A 10,000-nucleotide genomic window follows, 5' to 3' on the forward strand; every position below is an offset into this window, starting at 1 on the left:
TAAGCAGGGACGGGCCTGGTTAGTACTTGGATGGGAGACCACCTGGGAATACCAGGTGCTGTAGGCCTTTTTTTTTTCTCTCTTGTTCCGGCTTCCTTCAATGCTGGTTTTGAGATAATAAGAGATGTAGGTCAATAGGAAACCAAAACCTACATCTACACATCTCTAAACAAGCCCAATCTCGTCTGATCTTGGAAGCTAAGCAGCGCCAGGCCTGGTTAGTACTTGGATGGGAGACCACCTGGGAATACCAGGTGCTGTAGGCTTTTTTTTTTTCTCTCTTGTTCCGGCTTCCTTCAATGCTGGTTTTTAGATGTATAAGAGATGTAGGTCAATAGGAAACCAATACATACAGACACACCACCCTGAACAAGCCTGATCTTGGAAGCTAAGCAGAGCCGGGGTTGGTTAGTACTTGGATGCGAGACCACCTGGGAATACCAGGTGCTGTAGGCCCTTTTTTTTTTCTCTCTTGTTCCGACTTCCTTCAATGCTGGTTTTGAGATGTATAAGAGATGTAGGTCAATAGGAAACCATAACCTACAGCCACACCACCCTGAACAAGCCCAATCTCGTCTGATCTTGGAAGCTAAGCAGGGCTGGGCCTGGTTAGTACTTGGATGGAAGACCACCTGGAAATACCAGGTGCTGTAGGCTTTTTTTTTTCTCTCTTGTTCCGGCCTCCTTCAATGCTGGTTTTGATATGTATAAGAGATGTAGGTCAATACGAAACCAATACCTACAGCCACACCACCCTGAACAAGCCTAATCTCATCTGATCTTGGAAGCTAAGCAGGGCCAGGCCTGGTTAGTACTTGGATGGGAGACCACCTGGAAATACCAGGTGCTGTAGGCTTTTTTTTTTCTCTCTTGTTCCGGCCTCCTTCAATGCTGGTTTTGAGATGTATAAGAGATGTAGGTCAATAGGAAACCAATACCTACAGCCACACCTCCCTGAACAAGCCCAATCTCGTCTGATCTTGGAAGCTAAGCAGAGCCGGGCCTGGTTAGTACTTGGATGGGAGACCACCTGGGAATACCAGGTGCTGTAGGCCATTTTTTCTTCTCTCTTGTTCCGGCTTCCTTCAATGCTGGTTTCTAGATGTATAAGAGATGTAGGTCAATAGGAAAACAATACCTACAGCCACACCACCCTGAACAAGCCTGATCTTGGAAGCTAAGCAGGGACGGGCCTGGTTAGTACTTGGATGGGAGACCACCTGGGAATACCAGGTGCTGTAGGCATTTTTTTCTTCTCTCTTCTTCCGGCTTCCTTCAATGCTGGTTTCTAGATGTATAAGAGATGTAGGTCAATAGGAAAACGTTACCTACAGCCACACCACCCTGAACAAGCCCAATCTCGTCTGATCTTGGAAGCTAAGCAGGGACGGGCCTGGTTAGTACTTGGATGGGAGACCACCTGGGAATACCAGGTGCTGTAGGCCTTTTTTTTTTCTCTCTTGTTCCGGCTTCCTTCAATGCTGGTTTTGAGATAATAAGAGATGTAGGTCAATAGGAAACCAAAACCTACATCTACACATCTCTAAACAAGCCCAATCTCGTCTGATCTTGGAAGCTAAGCAGGGCCAGGCCTGGTTAGTACTTGGATGGGAGACCACCTGGGAATACCAGGTGCTGTAGGCTTTTTTTTTTTCTCTCTTGTTCCGGCTTCCTTCAATGCTGGTTTTTAGATGTATAAGAGATGTAGGTCAATAGGAAAACAATACCTACAGCCACACCACCCTGAACAAGCCCAATCTCGTCTGATCTTGGAAGATAAGCAGGGCTGGGCCTGGTTAGTACTTGGATGGGGGACCACCTGGAAATACCAGGTGCTGTAGGCTTTTTTTTTTCTCTCTTGTTCCGGCCTCCTTCAATGCTGGTTTTGAGATGTATAAGAGATGTAGGTCAATAGGAAACCAATACCTACAGCCACACCACCCTGAACAAGCCCATTCTCGTCAGATCTTGGAAGCTAAGCAGAGCCAGGCCTGGTTAGTACTTGGATGGGAGACCACCTGGGAATACCAGGTGCTGTAGGTCTTTTTTTCTTCTCTCTTGTTCCGGCTTCCTTCAATGCTGTTTTCTAGATGTATAAGAGATGTAGGTCAATAGGAAAACAATACCTACAGCCACACCACCCTGAACAAGCCCAATCTCGTCTGATCTTGGAAGCTAAGCAGCGACGGGCCTGGTTAGTACTTGGATGGGATACCACCTGGGAATACCAGGTGCTGTTGGCCTTTTTTTCTTCTCTCTTGTTCCGGCTTCCTTCAATGCTGTTTTCTAGATGTATAAGAGATGTAGGTCAATAGGAAAACAATATCTACAGCCACACCACCCTGAACGAGCCCAATCTCATCTGATCTTGGAAGCTAAGCAGGGACGGGCCTGGTTAGTACTTGGATGGGAGACCACCTGGGAATACCAGGTGCTGTAGGCCTTTTTTTTTTCTCTCTTGTTCCGGCTTCCTTCATTGCTGGTTTTTAGGTTATAAGAGATGTAGGTCAATAGGAAACCAATACCTACAGCCACACCACCCTGAACAAGCCCAATCTTGTCTGATCTTGGAAGCTAAGCAGGGATGGGCCTGGTTAGTACTTGGATGGGAGATCACCTGGGAATACCAGTGCTGTAGGCCTTTTTTCTTCTCTCTTGTTCCGGCTTCCTTCAATGCTGGTTTCTAGATGTATAAGAGATGTAGGTCAATAGGAAAACATTACCTACAGCCACACCACCCTGAACAAGCCCAATCTCGTCTGATCTTGGAAGCTAAGCAGGGACGGGCCTGGTTAGTACTTGGATGGGAGACAACCTGGGAATACCAGGTGCTGTAGGCCTTTTTTTTTTCTCTCTTGTTCCGGCTTCCTTCAATGCTGGTTTTGAGATAATAAGAGATGTAGGTCAATAGGAAACCAAAACCTACAGCTACACATCTCTAAACAAGCCCAATCTCGTCTGATCTTGGAAGCTAAGCAGGGCTGGGCTTGGTTAGTACTTGGATGGGAGACCACCTGGAAATACCAGGTGCTGTAGGCTTTTTTTTTTCTCTCTTGTTCCGGCCTCCTTCAATGCTGGTTTTGATATGTATAAGAGATGTAGGTCAATAGGAAACCAATACCTACAGCCACACCACCCTGAACAAGCCCAATCTCGTCTGATCTTGAAAGCTAAGCAGGTCTGGGCCTGGTTAGTACTTTTTTTTTTCTCTCTTGTTCTGGCTTCCTTCAATGCTGGTTTTAAAATGTATAAGTGATGTAGGTCATTAGGAAACCAATACCTACAGCCACACCACCCTGGACAAGCCCAATCTCGTCTGATCTTGGAAGCTAAGCAGGGCCGGGCCTGGTTAGTGCTTGGATGGGAGACCCCCTGGGAATACCAGGTGCTGTAGGCCTTTTTTTTTTTCTCTCTTGTTCCGGCTTCCTTCAATGCTTGTTTTTAGATGTATAAGAGATGTAGGTCAATAGGAAAACAATACCTACAGCCACACCACCCTGAACAAGCCCAATCTTGTCTGATCTTGGAAGCTAGGCAGGGCTGGGCCTGGTTAGTACTTGGATGGGAGACCACCTGGAAATACCAGGTGTTGTAGGCTTTTTTTTTTCTCTCTTGTTCCGCCCTCCTTCAATGCTGGTTTTCAGATGTATAAGAGATGTAGGTCAATAGGAAACCAATACCTACAGCCACACCACCCTGAACAAGCCCAATCTCGTCTGATCTTGGAAGCTAAGCAGAGCCGGGCCTGGTTAGTACTTGGATGGGAGACCACCTGGGAATATCAGGTGCTGTAGGCCTTTTTTTCTTCTCTCTTGTTCCGGCTTCCTTCAATGCTGGTTTCTAGATGTATAAGAGATGTAGGTCAATAGGAAAAAAATGCCTACAGCCACACCACCCTGAACAAGCCCAATCTCATCTGATCTTGGAAGCTAAGCAGGGCCAGGCCTGGTTAGTACTTGGATGGGAGACCACCTGGGAATACCAGGTGCTGTAGGCTTTTTTTTTCTCTCTTGTTCCGGCTTCCTTCAATGCTGGTTTTGAGATTATAAGAGATGTAGGTCAATACAAAACCAATACCTACTGCTACACATCTCTGAACAATCCCAATCTCGTTTGATCTTGGAAGCTAAGCAGGGCCGGACCTGGTTAGTACTTTGATGGGAGACCACCTGGGAATACCAGGTGCTGTAGGCCTTTTTTTTTTCTCTCTTGTTCCGGCTTCCTTCAATGCTGGTTTTGAGATGTATAAAAGATGTAGGTCAATAGGAAACCAATACCTACAACCACACCACCCTGAACAAGCCCAATCTCGTCTGATCTTGAAAGCTAAGCAGGTCTGAGCCTGGTTAGTACTTTTTTTTTTCTCTCTTGTTCTGGCTTCCTTCAATGCTGGTTTTAAAATGTATAAGTGATGTAGGTCATTAGGAAACCAATACCTACAGCCACACCACCCTGGACAAGCCCAATCTTGTCTGATCTTGGAAGCTAAGCAGGGCCGGGCCTGGTTAGTGCTTGGATGGGAGACCCCCTGGGAATATCAGGTCCTGTAGGCTTTTTTTTTTCTCTCTTGTTTCGGCCTCCTTCAATGCTGGTTTTGAGATGTATAAGAGATGTAGGTCAATAGGAAACCAATACCTACAGCCACACCACCCTGAACAAGCCCAATCTCGTCTGATCTTGGAAGCTAAGCAGAGCCGGGCCTGGTTAGTACTTGGATGGGAGACCACCTGGGAATACCAGGTGCTGTAGGCTTTTTTTTTTCTCTCTTGTTCCGGCCTCCTTCAATGCTGGTTTTGAGATGTATAAGAGATGTAGGTCAATAGGAAACCAATACCTACAGCCACACCACCCTGAACAATCCAAATCTCGTCTGATCTTGGAAGCTAAGCAGAGCCGGGCCTGGTTAGTACTTGGATGGGAGACCACCTGGGAATACCACTTGCTGTAGGCCTTTTTTTCTTCTCTTTTGTTCCGGCTTCCTTCAATGCTGGTTTCTAGATGTATAAGAGATGTAGGTCAATAGGAAAACAATACCTACAGCCACACCACCCTGAACAAGCCTGATCTTGGAAGCTAAGCAAGGATGGGCCTGGTTAGTACTTGGATGGGAGATCACCTGGGAATACCAGGTGCTGTAGGCCTTTTTTCTTCTCTCTTGTTCCGGCTTCCTTCAATGCTGTTTTCTAGGTGTATAAGAGATGTAGGTCAATAGCAAAACATTACCTACAGCCACACCACCCTGAACAAGCCCAATCTCGTCTGATCTTGGAAGCTAAGCAGGGACGGGCCTGGTTAGTACTTGGATGGGAGACCACCTGGGAATACCAGGTGCTGTAGGCCTTTTTTTTTTCTCTCTTGTTCCGGCTTCCTTCAATGCTGGTTTTGAGATAATAAGAGATGTAGGTCAATAAGAAACCAAAACCTACAGCTACACATCTCTAAACAAGCCCAATCTCGTCTGATCTTGGAAGCTAAGCAGGGCTGGGCCTGGTTAGTACTTGGATGGGAGACCACCTGGAAATACCAGGTGCTGTAGGCTTTTTTTTTTCTCTCTTGATCCGGCCTCCTTCAATGCTGGTTTTGATATGTATAAGAGATGTAGGTCAATAGGAAACCAATACCTACAGCCACACCACCCTGAACAAGCCCAATCTCGTCTGATCTTGAAAGCTAAGCAGGTCTGGGCCTGGTTAGTACTTTTTTTTTTCTCTCTTGTTCTGGCTTCCTTCAATGCTGGTTTTAAAATGTATAAGTGATGTAGGTCATTTGGAAACCAATACCTACAGCCACACCACCCTGGACAAGCCCAATCTCGTCTGATCTTGGAAGCTAAGCAGGGCCGGGCCTGGTTAGTGCTTGGCTGGGAGACCCCCTGGGAATACCAGGTGCTGTAGGCCTTTTTTTTTTTCTCTCTTGTTCCGGCTTCCTTCAATGCTTGTTTTTAGATGTATAAGAGATGTAGGTCAATAGGAAAACAATACTACAGCCACACCACCCTGAACAAGCCCAATCTTGTCTGATCTTGGAAGCTAAGCAGGGCTGGGCCTGGTTAGTACTTGGATGGGAGACCACCTGGAAATACCAGGTGCTGTAAGCTTTTTTTTTTCTCTCTTGTTCCGGCCTCCTTCAATGCTGGTTTTCAGATGTATAAGAGATGTAGGTCAATAGGAAAACAATACCTACAGCCACACCACCCTGAACAAGCCCAATCTCGTCTGATCTTGGAAGCTAAGCAGAGCCGGGCCTGGTTAGTACTTGGATGGGAGACCACCTGGGAATATCAGGTGCTGTAGGCCTTTTTTTCTTCTCTCTTGTTCCGGCTTCCTTCAATGCTGGTTTCTAGATGTATAAGAGATGTAGGTCAATAGGAAAAAAATGCCTACAGCCACACCACCCTGAACAAGCCCAATCTCATCTGATCTTGGAAGCTAAGCAGGGCCAGGCCTGGTTAGTACTTGGATGGGAGACCACCTGGGAATACCAGGTGCTGTAGGCTTTTTTTTTCTCTCTTGTTCCGGCTTCCTTCAATGCTGGTTTTGAGATTATAAGAGATGTAGGTCAATACAAAACCAATACCTACAGCTACACATCTCTCAACAAGCCCAATCTTGTTTGATCTTGGAAGCTAAGCAGAGCCGGGCCTGGTTAGTATTTGGATGGGAGACCACCTGGGAATACCAGGTGCTGTAGGCCTTTTTTTCTTCTCTCTTGTTCCGGCTTCCTTCAATGCTGGTTTCTAGATGTATAAGAGATGTAGGTCAATATAAAAACAATACCTACAGCCACACCACCCTGAACAAGCCCAATCTCATCTGATCTTCGAAGCTAAACAGGGCTGGGCCTGGTTAGTATTTGGATGGGAGACCACCTGGGAATACCAGGTGCTGTAGGCCTTTTTTTTTCTCTCTTGTTCCGGCTTCCTTCAATGCTGGTTTTGAGATTATAAGAGATGTAGGTCAATACAAAACCAATACCTACAGCTACACATCTCTGAACAATCCCAATCTCGTTTGATCTTGGAAGCTAAGCAGGGCCGGACCTGGTTAGTACTTTGATGGGAGACCACCTGGGAATACCAGGTGCTGTAGGCCTTTTTTTTTTCTCTCTTGTTCCGGCTTCCTTCAATGCTGGTTTTGAGATGTATAAGAGATGTAGGTCAATAGGAAAACAATACCTACAGCCACACCACCCTGAACAAGCCCAATCTCGTCTGATCTTGGAAGCGAAGCAGGGACAGGCCTGGTTAGTACTTGGATGGGAGACCACCTGGGAATACCAGGTGCTGTAGGCCCTTTTTTTTTCTCTCTTGTTCCGACTTCCTTCAATGCTGGTTTTGAGATGTATAAGAGATGTAGGTCAATAGGAAAACAATACCTACAGCCACACCACCCTGAACAAGCCCAACCTCATCTGATCTTGAAAGCTAAGCAGGTCCGGGTCTGGTTAGTACTTTTTTTTTTCTCTCTTGTTCTGGCTTCCTTCAATGCTGGTTTTAAAATGTATAAGTGATGTAGGTCATTAAGAAACCAATACCTACAGCCACACCACCCTGGACAAGCCCAATCTCGTCTGATCTTGGAAGCTAAGCAGGGCTGGGCCTGGTTAGTACTTGGATGGGAGACCACCTGGGAATACCAGGTGCTGTAGGCCTTTTTTTTTTTCTCTCTTCTTCCGGCTTCCTTCAATGCTTGTTTTTAGATGTATAAGAGATGTAGGTCAATAGGAAAACAATACCTACAGCCACACCACTCTGAACAAGCCCAATCTCGTCTGATCTTGGAAGCTAAGCAGAGCTGGGCCTGGTTAGTACTTGGATGGGAGACCACCTGGAAATACCAGGTGCTGTAGGCTTTTTTTTTTCTCTCTTGTTCCGGCCTCCTTCAATGCTGGTTTTGAGATGTATAAGAGATGTAGGTCAATAGGAAAACAATACCTACAGCCACACCACCCTGAACAAGCCAAATCTCGTCTGATCTTGGAAGCTAAGCAGAGCCGGGCCTGGTTAGTACTTGGATGGGAGACCACCTGGGAATACCAGGTGCTGTAGGCCTTTTTTTTTCTCTCTTGTTCCGGCTTCCTTCAATGCTGTTTTCTAGATGTATAAGAGATGTAGGTCAATAGGAAACCAATACCTACAGCCACACCACCCTGAACAAGCCCAATCTCGTCTGATCTTGGAAGCTAAGCAGGGACGGGCCTGGTTAGTACTTGGATGGGAGACCACCTGGGAATACGAGGTGCTGTAGGCCTTTTTTTTTTCTCTCTTGTTCCGACTTCCTTCAATGCTGGTTTTGAGATTATAAGAGATGTAGGTTAATAGGAAACCAAAACCTACAGCTACACATCTCTGAGCAAGCCCAATCTCGTTTGATCTTGGAAGCTAAGCAGGGCCAGGCCTGGTTAGTACTTGGATGGGAGACCACCTGGGAATACCAGGTGCTGTAGGCTTTTTTTTTTTCTCTCTTGTTCCGGCTTCCTTCAATGCTGGTTTTTAGATGTATAAGAGATGTAGGTCAATAGTAAACCAATACCTACAGCCACACCACTCTGAACAAGCCTGATCTTGGAAGCTAAGCAGAGCCAGGCCTGGTTAGTACTTGGATGCGAGACCACCTGGGGATACCAGGTGCTGGTAGGCCCTTTTTTTTCTCTCTTGTTCCGACTTCCTTCAATGCTGTTTTTGAGATGTATAAGAGATGTAGGTCAATAGGAAAGCAATACCTACAGAAACACCACCCTGAACAAGATCAATCTCGTCTGATCTTGGAAGCTAAGCAGGGCTGGGCCTGTTAGTACTTGGATGGGAGACCACCTGGAAATACCAGGTGCTGTAGGCTTTTTTTTTTCTCTCTTGTTCCGGCCACCTTCAATGCTGGTTTGAGATGTATAAGAGATGTAGGTCAATAGGAAACTAATACCTACAGCCACACCACCCCGAACAAGCCAATCTCGTCTGATCTTGGAAGCTAAGCAGAGCCGGGCCTGGTTTGTGCTTGGATGGGAGACCACCTGGGAATACCAGGTGCTGTAGGCCTTTTTTTCTTCTCTCTTGTTCCGGCTTCCTTCAATGCTGGTTTCTAGATGTATAAGAGATGTAGGTCAATAGGAAAACAATACCTGCAGCCACACCACCCTGAACAAGCCCAATCTCGTCTGATCTTGGAAGCTAAGCAGGGACGGGCCTGGTTAGTACTTGGATGGGAGACCACCTGGGAATACCAGGTGCGTAGGCCTTTTTTTCTTCTCTCTTGTTCCGGCTTCCTTCAATGCTGGTTTCTAGATGTATAAGAGATGTAGGTCAATAGGAAAACAATACCTACAGCCACACTCACCCTGAACAAGCCCAATCTCGTCTGATCTGGAAGCTAAGCAGGGCTGGGCCTGGTTAGTACTTGGATGGGAGACCACCTGGAAATACCAGGTGCTGTAGGCTTTTTTTTTCTCTCTTGTTCCGGCCTCCTTCAATGCTGGTTTTGAGATGTATAAGAGATGTAGGTCAATAGGAAACCAATACCTACAGCCACACCACCCTGAACAAGCCCAATCTCGTCTGATCTTGGAAGCTAAGCAGAGCCAGGCCTGGTTAGTACTTGGATGGGAGACCACCTGGGAATACCAGGTGCTGTAGGCCTTTTTTTCTTCTCTCTTGTTCCGGCTTCCTTCAATGCTGGTTTCTAGATGTATAAGAGATGTAGGTCAATAGGAAAACAATACCTACATCCACACCACCCTGAACAAGCCCAATCTCGTCTGATCTTGGAAGCTAAGCAGGGACGGGCCTGGTTAGTACTTGGATGGGAGACCACCTGGGAATACCAGGTGCTGTCAAGCCCTTTTTTTCTTCTCTCTTGTTCCGGCTTCCTTCAATGCTGGTTTCTAGATGTATAAGAGATGTAGGTCAATAGGAAAATAATACCTACAGCCACACCACACTGAACAAGCCCAATCTCGTCTGATCTTGGAAGCTAAGCAGGGCTGGGCCTGGTTAGTACTTGGATGG

General features: G+C 46.5%; 19 non-coding genes and 27 pseudogenes across 19 annotated transcripts in view; all 46 read left to right on the forward strand.

Moving 5' to 3' along the window:
• The window catches only part of LOC142147350 (5S ribosomal RNA), a 119-nt gene extending 52 nt beyond the window's left edge, over window positions 1-67 (forward strand). The window contains exon 1 of the ribosomal RNA XR_012690500.1: window positions 1-67. This exon is cut by the window's left edge and continues 52 nt beyond it. This is a non-coding gene — a ribosomal RNA (5S ribosomal RNA).
• An 80-nt stretch (window positions 68-147) lies between these two features.
• On the forward strand, window positions 148-266 carry LOC142146203 (5S ribosomal RNA; annotated as a pseudogene).
• A 272-nt stretch (window positions 267-538) lies between these two features.
• On the forward strand, window positions 539-657 carry LOC142147361 (5S ribosomal RNA). The gene has a single exon (XR_012690511.1). It is a non-coding gene; the product is annotated as a 5S ribosomal RNA (ribosomal RNA).
• An 80-nt stretch (window positions 658-737) lies between these two features.
• Window positions 738-856, forward strand: LOC142145099 (5S ribosomal RNA; annotated as a pseudogene).
• Window positions 857-936: 80 nt separating this feature from the next.
• LOC142146548 (5S ribosomal RNA) lies at window positions 937-1,055 on the forward strand. Its single transcript, XR_012689985.1, has one exon. It is a non-coding gene; the product is annotated as a 5S ribosomal RNA (ribosomal RNA).
• Window positions 1,056-1,136: 81 nt separating this feature from the next.
• On the forward strand, window positions 1,137-1,245 carry LOC142146274 (5S ribosomal RNA; annotated as a pseudogene).
• Window positions 1,246-1,326: 81 nt separating this feature from the next.
• LOC142147709 (5S ribosomal RNA) lies at window positions 1,327-1,445 on the forward strand. Its single transcript, XR_012690815.1, has one exon. It is a non-coding gene; the product is annotated as a 5S ribosomal RNA (ribosomal RNA).
• An 80-nt stretch (window positions 1,446-1,525) lies between these two features.
• Window positions 1,526-1,644, forward strand: LOC142145979 (5S ribosomal RNA; annotated as a pseudogene).
• An 81-nt stretch (window positions 1,645-1,725) lies between these two features.
• Window positions 1,726-1,844, forward strand: LOC142146630 (5S ribosomal RNA). Its single transcript, XR_012689993.1, has one exon. It is a non-coding gene; the product is annotated as a 5S ribosomal RNA (ribosomal RNA).
• Window positions 1,845-1,924: 80 nt separating this feature from the next.
• On the forward strand, window positions 1,925-2,043 carry LOC142145127 (5S ribosomal RNA; annotated as a pseudogene).
• Window positions 2,044-2,124: 81 nt separating this feature from the next.
• On the forward strand, window positions 2,125-2,243 carry LOC142145139 (5S ribosomal RNA; annotated as a pseudogene).
• An 81-nt stretch (window positions 2,244-2,324) lies between these two features.
• On the forward strand, window positions 2,325-2,443 carry LOC142147412 (5S ribosomal RNA). The gene has a single exon (XR_012690561.1). It is a non-coding gene; the product is annotated as a 5S ribosomal RNA (ribosomal RNA).
• An 80-nt stretch (window positions 2,444-2,523) lies between these two features.
• LOC142145612 (5S ribosomal RNA) lies at window positions 2,524-2,641 on the forward strand (annotated as a pseudogene).
• Window positions 2,642-2,721: 80 nt separating this feature from the next.
• On the forward strand, window positions 2,722-2,840 carry LOC142147711 (5S ribosomal RNA; annotated as a pseudogene).
• An 80-nt stretch (window positions 2,841-2,920) lies between these two features.
• On the forward strand, window positions 2,921-3,039 carry LOC142146068 (5S ribosomal RNA; annotated as a pseudogene).
• Window positions 3,040-3,278: 239 nt separating this feature from the next.
• Window positions 3,279-3,397, forward strand: LOC142146653 (5S ribosomal RNA). Its single transcript, XR_012689996.1, has one exon. It is a non-coding gene; the product is annotated as a 5S ribosomal RNA (ribosomal RNA).
• An 82-nt stretch (window positions 3,398-3,479) lies between these two features.
• Window positions 3,480-3,598, forward strand: LOC142145528 (5S ribosomal RNA; annotated as a pseudogene).
• An 80-nt stretch (window positions 3,599-3,678) lies between these two features.
• On the forward strand, window positions 3,679-3,797 carry LOC142146844 (5S ribosomal RNA). Its single transcript, XR_012690032.1, has one exon. It is a non-coding gene; the product is annotated as a 5S ribosomal RNA (ribosomal RNA).
• An 81-nt stretch (window positions 3,798-3,878) lies between these two features.
• LOC142147790 (5S ribosomal RNA) lies at window positions 3,879-3,997 on the forward strand. The gene has a single exon (XR_012690824.1). It is a non-coding gene; the product is annotated as a 5S ribosomal RNA (ribosomal RNA).
• Window positions 3,998-4,075: 78 nt separating this feature from the next.
• Window positions 4,076-4,194, forward strand: LOC142145851 (5S ribosomal RNA; annotated as a pseudogene).
• A 240-nt stretch (window positions 4,195-4,434) lies between these two features.
• On the forward strand, window positions 4,435-4,553 carry LOC142145705 (5S ribosomal RNA; annotated as a pseudogene).
• Window positions 4,554-4,633: 80 nt separating this feature from the next.
• Window positions 4,634-4,752, forward strand: LOC142146328 (5S ribosomal RNA). Its single transcript, XR_012689955.1, has one exon. It is a non-coding gene; the product is annotated as a 5S ribosomal RNA (ribosomal RNA).
• Window positions 4,753-4,832: 80 nt separating this feature from the next.
• Window positions 4,833-4,951, forward strand: LOC142146083 (5S ribosomal RNA; annotated as a pseudogene).
• An 81-nt stretch (window positions 4,952-5,032) lies between these two features.
• Window positions 5,033-5,141, forward strand: LOC142146590 (5S ribosomal RNA; annotated as a pseudogene).
• Window positions 5,142-5,221: 80 nt separating this feature from the next.
• Window positions 5,222-5,340, forward strand: LOC142147721 (5S ribosomal RNA). The gene has a single exon (XR_012690816.1). It is a non-coding gene; the product is annotated as a 5S ribosomal RNA (ribosomal RNA).
• Window positions 5,341-5,420: 80 nt separating this feature from the next.
• On the forward strand, window positions 5,421-5,539 carry LOC142145840 (5S ribosomal RNA; annotated as a pseudogene).
• A 239-nt stretch (window positions 5,540-5,778) lies between these two features.
• LOC142147464 (5S ribosomal RNA) lies at window positions 5,779-5,897 on the forward strand. The gene has a single exon (XR_012690611.1). It is a non-coding gene; the product is annotated as a 5S ribosomal RNA (ribosomal RNA).
• An 81-nt stretch (window positions 5,898-5,978) lies between these two features.
• On the forward strand, window positions 5,979-6,097 carry LOC142145428 (5S ribosomal RNA; annotated as a pseudogene).
• Window positions 6,098-6,177: 80 nt separating this feature from the next.
• LOC142146845 (5S ribosomal RNA) lies at window positions 6,178-6,296 on the forward strand. Its single transcript, XR_012690033.1, has one exon. It is a non-coding gene; the product is annotated as a 5S ribosomal RNA (ribosomal RNA).
• An 81-nt stretch (window positions 6,297-6,377) lies between these two features.
• On the forward strand, window positions 6,378-6,496 carry LOC142147801 (5S ribosomal RNA). The gene has a single exon (XR_012690825.1). It is a non-coding gene; the product is annotated as a 5S ribosomal RNA (ribosomal RNA).
• Window positions 6,497-6,574: 78 nt separating this feature from the next.
• LOC142146260 (5S ribosomal RNA) lies at window positions 6,575-6,693 on the forward strand (annotated as a pseudogene).
• Window positions 6,694-6,774: 81 nt separating this feature from the next.
• Window positions 6,775-6,893, forward strand: LOC142147763 (5S ribosomal RNA; annotated as a pseudogene).
• Window positions 6,894-6,972: 79 nt separating this feature from the next.
• Window positions 6,973-7,091, forward strand: LOC142145518 (5S ribosomal RNA; annotated as a pseudogene).
• Window positions 7,092-7,172: 81 nt separating this feature from the next.
• LOC142147702 (5S ribosomal RNA) lies at window positions 7,173-7,291 on the forward strand. Its single transcript, XR_012690812.1, has one exon. It is a non-coding gene; the product is annotated as a 5S ribosomal RNA (ribosomal RNA).
• A 240-nt stretch (window positions 7,292-7,531) lies between these two features.
• Window positions 7,532-7,650, forward strand: LOC142145819 (5S ribosomal RNA). The gene has a single exon (XR_012689900.1). It is a non-coding gene; the product is annotated as a 5S ribosomal RNA (ribosomal RNA).
• Window positions 7,651-7,732: 82 nt separating this feature from the next.
• LOC142146187 (5S ribosomal RNA) lies at window positions 7,733-7,851 on the forward strand. The gene has a single exon (XR_012689939.1). It is a non-coding gene; the product is annotated as a 5S ribosomal RNA (ribosomal RNA).
• Window positions 7,852-7,931: 80 nt separating this feature from the next.
• Window positions 7,932-8,050, forward strand: LOC142147776 (5S ribosomal RNA; annotated as a pseudogene).
• Window positions 8,051-8,130: 80 nt separating this feature from the next.
• Window positions 8,131-8,249, forward strand: LOC142146848 (5S ribosomal RNA). Its single transcript, XR_012690036.1, has one exon. It is a non-coding gene; the product is annotated as a 5S ribosomal RNA (ribosomal RNA).
• Window positions 8,250-8,329: 80 nt separating this feature from the next.
• LOC142145449 (5S ribosomal RNA) lies at window positions 8,330-8,448 on the forward strand (annotated as a pseudogene).
• A 271-nt stretch (window positions 8,449-8,719) lies between these two features.
• Window positions 8,720-8,837, forward strand: LOC142146441 (5S ribosomal RNA; annotated as a pseudogene).
• A 79-nt stretch (window positions 8,838-8,916) lies between these two features.
• Window positions 8,917-9,034, forward strand: LOC142146212 (5S ribosomal RNA; annotated as a pseudogene).
• An 81-nt stretch (window positions 9,035-9,115) lies between these two features.
• Window positions 9,116-9,233, forward strand: LOC142145297 (5S ribosomal RNA; annotated as a pseudogene).
• Window positions 9,234-9,314: 81 nt separating this feature from the next.
• On the forward strand, window positions 9,315-9,433 carry LOC142146123 (5S ribosomal RNA; annotated as a pseudogene).
• Window positions 9,434-9,512: 79 nt separating this feature from the next.
• Window positions 9,513-9,631, forward strand: LOC142147794 (5S ribosomal RNA; annotated as a pseudogene).
• Window positions 9,632-9,712: 81 nt separating this feature from the next.
• LOC142145656 (5S ribosomal RNA) lies at window positions 9,713-9,831 on the forward strand (annotated as a pseudogene).
• Window positions 9,832-9,914: 83 nt separating this feature from the next.
• Window positions 9,915-10,000, forward strand: part of LOC142145523 (5S ribosomal RNA) — a 119-nt gene continuing 33 nt past the window's right edge. Inside the window, exon 1 of the ribosomal RNA XR_012689870.1 lies at window positions 9,915-10,000. This exon is cut by the window's right edge and continues 33 nt beyond it. This is a non-coding gene — a ribosomal RNA (5S ribosomal RNA).

Source organism: Mixophyes fleayi, chromosome 3 (assembly GCF_038048845.1).
Source record: "Mixophyes fleayi isolate aMixFle1 chromosome 3, aMixFle1.hap1, whole genome shotgun sequence".
In the NCBI taxonomy this organism is placed as follows: Eukaryota; Metazoa; Chordata; class Amphibia; order Anura; family Limnodynastidae; genus Mixophyes; species Mixophyes fleayi.